The sequence below is a fragment of the Antedon mediterranea genome, chromosome 4 (genome assembly GCF_964355755.1).
Source record: "Antedon mediterranea chromosome 4, ecAntMedi1.1, whole genome shotgun sequence".
NCBI classification, from domain to species: domain Eukaryota; kingdom Metazoa; phylum Echinodermata; class Crinoidea; order Comatulida; family Antedonidae; genus Antedon; species Antedon mediterranea.
In genome coordinates, this window is record NC_092673.1 from 17,615,069 (window position 1) to 17,621,962 (window position 6,894).

At 31.6% G+C, this 6,894-nt stretch overlaps 1 long non-coding RNA gene across 1 annotated transcript; it reads right to left on the reverse strand.

The window, feature by feature from the left end:
* Positions 1-818: 818 nt before the first annotated feature.
* On the reverse strand, positions 819-3,039 carry LOC140048056 (uncharacterized). Its single transcript, XR_011845043.1, has 3 exons — positions 2,471-3,039; positions 2,083-2,134; positions 819-1,689 (listed from the first exon to the last, which is right to left on the reverse strand). It is a non-coding gene; the product is annotated as an uncharacterized lncRNA (long non-coding RNA).
* Positions 3,040-6,894: the final 3,855 nt, after the last annotated feature.

Below are 6,894 nucleotides of genomic sequence, written 5' to 3' on the forward strand. Positions count from 1 at the left end.
TAGCTCAAAAGATGCCTAGAACATGGATTTCGTTCCCACCTCTTGGATCTACATTTTGAAAGTTGATATTGTGAAATGAATATGTTACACATACTATATCAAAAGTTCTCCATGAAATACTTGTACACTTTTGAGCAATGGCCTCTCAAAGGTACCCCACTACTGCAAAAAAGGCACTTTTTGAGGTCTGGAGGTACTTTTATGGGCCAATATCTTTAAAAGTCTTTGTCCAAATGCAATTGTCTTTTCTCTGTGAGTAGTCCAGTATATTGTGAACACTTATCCAAAATTTAAAATTTAAAAAATAAGTATTTTGTATGTGAAGAAAACTGAAAAATTACAATTATTTAGTTGTAATTGCACTTTTCAAGATGTTTAAGACACAATATCTTACCATACCATATTTATATTTTTTTCCCAACTATTTGAGAGGGTTGTTAAACAAGATTCAAAGTTTCAGCTTGTCAGCTTCAGGGAGGTTTTATTTATGAAGATGCAAAAACTGAGATTTGGCCAATTTTATAGATAATTTTGATATCTTTTAGTCGTTTTTTGAGCAGTTATATTTTAATAATCAACTCTCACTATGTATTTATATTCATGCAATGGGTATCCTAGTGAGTTAGTGACACACAAGTGAAGTTTCAATGCAAAAGAAATTATTATGCAATAATATGATAGTAACTTACATTGCATTTTTGTTTGTTTTTAGTGCCAATTTTGTGTGAACTCGACTCAAACAACCGTAAAAGGCGCCTGAATAAATACTATGCCTTTTCTGTACAACTACCCGAGAGGGTTGATAAACCAGCTTGATGATTTTTTTTATATAGGATGATTTTTTTTATATAGGAAGATGCACTGCACCAGCTGAGAATTTGCTAATTTTATAGATAATTTTGATGTTTTATTTGTTTTTGAGGAGTACGTAAGCCTACATGATTTCTTAGAAAATGACTTGCCATAATAATATTTATATTCATGCAATGGGTATGCTAGTAGGTTAGTGACATCTGAGTAAATTTTCAACACAAACAATAAATGATTATGCAATAACTTATTTATTGTAACTTAAATATTGCATTTTTTAGGAGTTTTTAGTGCCAATTTAGGCCAGGAGCTTCCATAAAAACAACCCATTTTTTTCTGTGAAACACCAGATAAGTAGGCCTGCCAGCCCATTTTTACTGTTTTTATATTGATAACATGAATGTAAGTCTTGTGGAGAGAACTATTATTATTGATAATGATATGAGATGGACATATATACACACAATATACAACAAATACCTTGTAATGTATTTTCATTTATTTTTTTTTTTATTCTTTTGGATTTGTGTTTTTTTACAACCCTACATGTTGCCCAATATACAATGTATATAATCCTACTCTTCTCTAGATACGTTGTACCAGCATAACTAGTAGTCAAGTAGAAAAGTTGTCAATTTCAGGTGCGGCGTGGCCAGTGTACAATGGAAATAGCAAATATACTTTAACTAATTAATAAGTAATAATTACTATGTGGAATATCCTTCAGATACAGTATGTACATACTACGTGGTAGGTAGGTACAATTAAACATAGATTCAGCAACATTTGCAGTAAGTATTTTACATTCAGCCAGTTGATGGTTTTGAAGTTTATGAAAAATTCAAGATGATGACAATTGTTTTGAAGTTGGTATCATTTCTGTAACAAATAATCAAGAATAGATTATTTAATTTATATCGATTACTTAATATTTTAGTTAAACTGAATATTATTAAATTACAATGAATCTTTTTGGTTTTATATTTAAAAATTAGTTCAGATTTGTGGTAAACCATACACAGCTAGAAATGTTGAAACATTTTCAACTTTACTTACTCTACCACACACTTTCCATTACTATAGTGTTTATTGACAATGCAACCTGGTATATAAAACATTTTTAAAGTAATGGATGTTTTTTCAGCTATTTCTTGCATTCATTACTATTTTTAACTTTCATTACTAATTTTACTACTATTGTATATAATTATAACAAAACATAAATCATTTGGCATTTCTCATCTCTACATTAAAAAAGGATCCAAAACTTACCAGAATCAGTGAACGTGTTCAGCATTTTTGTGCCTCCTTTCCACTAGACAACCTAGACATAAATAATTGAATATAAATTGAATTGAAATGATACAGTTGAAATGAAATAAATTATTTTTTATTAAAATTAAGCATTTATAAATAAAAATAATACCGGGCTGATGTATGAATACTAGGCCTAGTCTTCGGACCAGGCCATCAAAATGAATGCATAATACTAAATAGGATAGCCTAGGTACAGTATAGGGAAAGCCTGCTTACTCTAGGCCAGACCAAATTAATTATTTCAAACAATTGTAATTATTAATAATAATAAATAATAATATATTAATTTTAATGTGTATTTATTATGTTTGCTCAAAATGTACTAAAATTATGCTATCCTCACCTGTGTCTTTGTATTCCGTTTGTCACCGTTTTAACTTAATAATAGCCCATTAAGTTATAGTTTAGTAGCAGGCCTAACTGTACTGTGCTGCTGCTGGGCCTACCTAGCCTATGCCATCTTGAGAGTAGCCTAGTATACACCTCCAGACCTAGGCCAGTGTGCTACCAGCCTAAAGACGTAGCTAGCTAGCCTAGCCTTTCTGTACGAATATTATTAATATAGCACACTGGTTTAAGTGGTAACATTCTAAAAATCCCATTTCTTATATGAGCAGGAGACTATTTCAATACAATAGGATGATCATAAGATGCATCATTTCTTCGTTTACAGTAGCATTTGTTCGGTGGGGAATCAAACAAATTTTCCTCCACGTCTAGCTCCATTCATCATGATTGAATATTTTTGTCCACGTGTGACGTTGCCGTGTGTGAGTTTTGGGGATTCCCCTCATCTGTAAACAGAGCATGATTGGTGAAATACGATCACGTGGTACAGTTTTTAAGACGTTGCGGATAATTTGAACGTGTAACGTTCGGCCCGACCAAATCACTCACGCGGTGTATATTAAAATAAAGTACCAAAATACTGTAAAACAGTAATTTCTCAAAATTGTCTAACACGATTATGGAGAACTTTTGATATGTTGTTATTTATAAAATTATTATTCTAAATATGTAAAGAAATTGTAGATCCATGACATCGGAACGAGATGAAACGTTAGAATTTACTGCTTATGGCCTATATGTTTTGCGGTAGTATTAAATTATATTTATGGTTATAAATGAAACCTACTGTGTTAAAATTATGTATGGATAAACAAGTATTGTTTTTAAGCTGTAGTATATCTTAGTATTTGTAATCTTAGGTGTTGGGTCTTAGCTTTCGTGATCTTAGGTCTTAGGGGGTCTGAGCTTTCGTGGTCTGAGCTTTCGTGACACCCCGTTTTCAGCCTATTTTCTGAGGACAAGTTACTCCGTTAATTCGTAACTCCTCAACGGACAGCCGTATGGACAACATATTTACTGTAAAATGTTCTTTAAAGATTAGCATACATAACTGTATGATTGAAAAAAATTAGAAAATTTGTTTTCACTTCAAGGCCATCGAAAAAAAACACCACAGTGTATAAGCATAGGCGCCGCATGGTGTCCTGAAATCCCCTGAAAACGCTATGTTATTTCTGTTGGTTACGCTTCGTTGCACGGCATTGTTTGTCATCGATCGAAGATGTCTTCCGTTTCGTGAAAAAAGGCGTATACATCTTCACCAATTTAATTTCAATGAAGAATTCCCGTTCATCAGCAATAAGTTTCGTAAACTTTAAACTAATGGTTGACCCATAACGTTCATTTTATGACCACGAGTGTTTACACTATACGAAGTGCCGGTGTAAGATTGAATTGTGTCCAGCATTCAAAAGTGTCCGGGTGGACACTTTTCAGCATTGGATAGTGTCCAGTTGCATTTTTCAACGGGTTCGTGGGCGTTTTTCAACAATTTAATGCTGTCCGGCCCGTTTAATAATGTCTGACCCATGGATTGAAATGCGTCCACTATTAAATACTGTATCATACGTTTTATGATAGGTGGTTGTTTTTATCACGCCTGCACTTGTCTTGTCTTCTTTTAATAACCAATAATACTTAATGATGCCAAACAAATTTTTTTTTCTAATTAAAGATCGCTTTGCCTAAACACCTCCAATTAGGGACCATTATATTATTTGGTATGTGAAAAGACAAGAAGAATAAATAATTGTTAAGTATGTGACAAAAACAAGTAAATGAAGTGGTCCTCTTCCAATTAAAAATCACTTTACCTAAAACACCTCCAATTAGCGACCATTTTATTATTTAGTATTAATAAAGCAAGAATAATATATAGTTATTAATTATGTGACAAAAAACAAGTAATTGTACTGGACCTCTTTCAATAAAGGACCACTTTATTTAAAACATCTCCAATTAGCGACCATTTTATTAATTGGTATGAGTAAAGACAATAATAATTAATAGTTTTAATTATGTGACAAAATTAAGTAACTGTACTGACTGGTCCGCTTCCAATTAAAGATCACTTTACTTTAAGACACCTCTAATTAGTGACCATTTTTATTAATTGGTATGAGTAAAGGCAAGAATAATTAATAGTTTAATTATGTGACAAAATTAAGTAAATGTACTGGTCCGCTTCCAATTAAAGGTCACTTTACTTTAAGACACCTCTAATTAGCGACCATTTTATTTATTGGTAGGAGTAAATACAAGAAGAATACATAGTTTTAATTATGATAGTGACAAAATTAAGTAACTGTACTAGTCCTCTTCCAGTTATAGATCACTTTACTTAAAGAAACCTCCAATTAGCGACCATTATATTATTTAGTATGAATAAAGACAAAAAGAATACATAGTTTTAATTTTGTGACAAAAACAAGTAATATTGTACTGGTCCTCTTCCATTAAAAACCACTTTACTTATAGACACCTCCAATTAGCGACCATTTTATCAATTGGTATGAGTAAAGACAATAATAATTAATAGTTTTAATTATGTGACAAAATTAAGTAAATGTACTGGTCCGCTTCCAATTAAAGGTCACTTTACTTTAAGACACCTCTAATTAGTGACCATTTTTATGAATTGGTATGAGTAAAGACAATAATAATTAATAGTTTTAATTATGTGACAAAATTAAGTAACTGTACTGGTCCGCTTCCAATTAAAGATCACTTTACTTTAAGACACCTCTAATTAGTGACCATTTTTATTAATTGGTATGAGTAAAGGCAAGAATAATTAATAGTTTAATTATGTGACAAAATTAAGTAAATGTACTGGTCCTCTTCAAATTAAAGATCACTTCAGTTTAAGACACTTCCAATTAGCGACCGTTATATTATTTTGTATGAATAAAGACAAGAAGAAGAAATAGTTTATAATCATGTGATAAAAAACAAGTATTTGTACTGGTCCTCTTCCAATTAAAGATCACTTTACTTTAAGACACTTCCAATTAGCGACCGTTTTATTATTTTGTACGAGCACAGACAAGAGGAATAAATAGTTTATAATCATGTGATAAAAAACAAGTAATTGTACTGGTCCTCTTCCAATTAAAGATCACTTTACTGTAAGTACAGACACGACTAAAAGGTGAAATAATAATAACAAATAATAATAACAGGATTTTTATAGCGCACATACCACAGAGTGCTCAAGGCGCATTCAAAAAAAAAAATAATAAAAACAAATCATACAACTCTCCCGGTCCCGAGAGCCGCTGTTTTGAGGTTGACCTGACAATTGTGGCAATTACCAACTGGGACTTTACCCTTGCTGGACATCTGGTAAAAATAAATACTGATTATGCTGCCACTTTAGTACACAAAACGATAAATAAAAAAAAAATAATACAACTTGTAGCATTCCATTTAAACTAATACAGTAGGCCCTGTTCAAAACTGCTAGTGTAGAAAAGTCAAATCCACCCATATAATAAAACCTAGAACTAGCTAATGATGTAGAAACACCAACAGCTTATTTATTAAATAAAAATCAACATTATACTAATGTACAACTCAACAGGCAATGTAGTAACGAATTGCCTCACAGCTAATGTAGTTAATATCGCCAGCTAATAAAATATTATATATTTTACAAACCTAAATGTCTAAATCATGTGAAAATGTATTTCTCTACTTGCCGTCAGTCTATCCACCTCTCGTAAGTGATCGGCTTTCAAAACTTAGCACTCTGATCGTAAGCAACCACCCTTGTTAGCGACCACTTTTAATATTTAAAAGGGACTACCTCTGTTTCCGCTTCTCACAATGGACAACCTCCTGAAAGGGTAACCACCTCTCATAACGGACTGCTTTCATAAACTACCACCGCTCGTAGACGACCACTTCTTTTACCGACTACACCTCCCGTAAGTGACCACCTCAATAGAGGTGGTAATTTGCGAAAGGTGGTCGTTACGGAATTATGAGAAGTGGTCCCTTAGGAGAGGTGGACGTTTTTTTTTAGAGATTATTCGAAAAAAACAAAAAACCGAAATACCCTTGAGTGAACGAATAATTATGATGCGCAATTAAGGTGTTTATTTTGCCATATAAAATATAAAAAAATAAATATTTTTTGGTAATATGCATCAACAATATTTTTCAAATGTATTTTAGATAAATAAATAAATAATGTAAAATCTCTAGAAACAAAAAAAAATATTGTGACTAACCATTCAATGTTTTATTAAATAAAACCAAAAATCAGGCATCTGTGAAAAAAAATATAATGAAAAAGAACTCACTTTAACAATGACGAACTTACTTGTTTAAAGCACTTTTGTTATCAGTTAATATTATTAAATTAGTAACAGTATTATGAATATTACAAAATAATATTTTGAGAACTGAAAAATA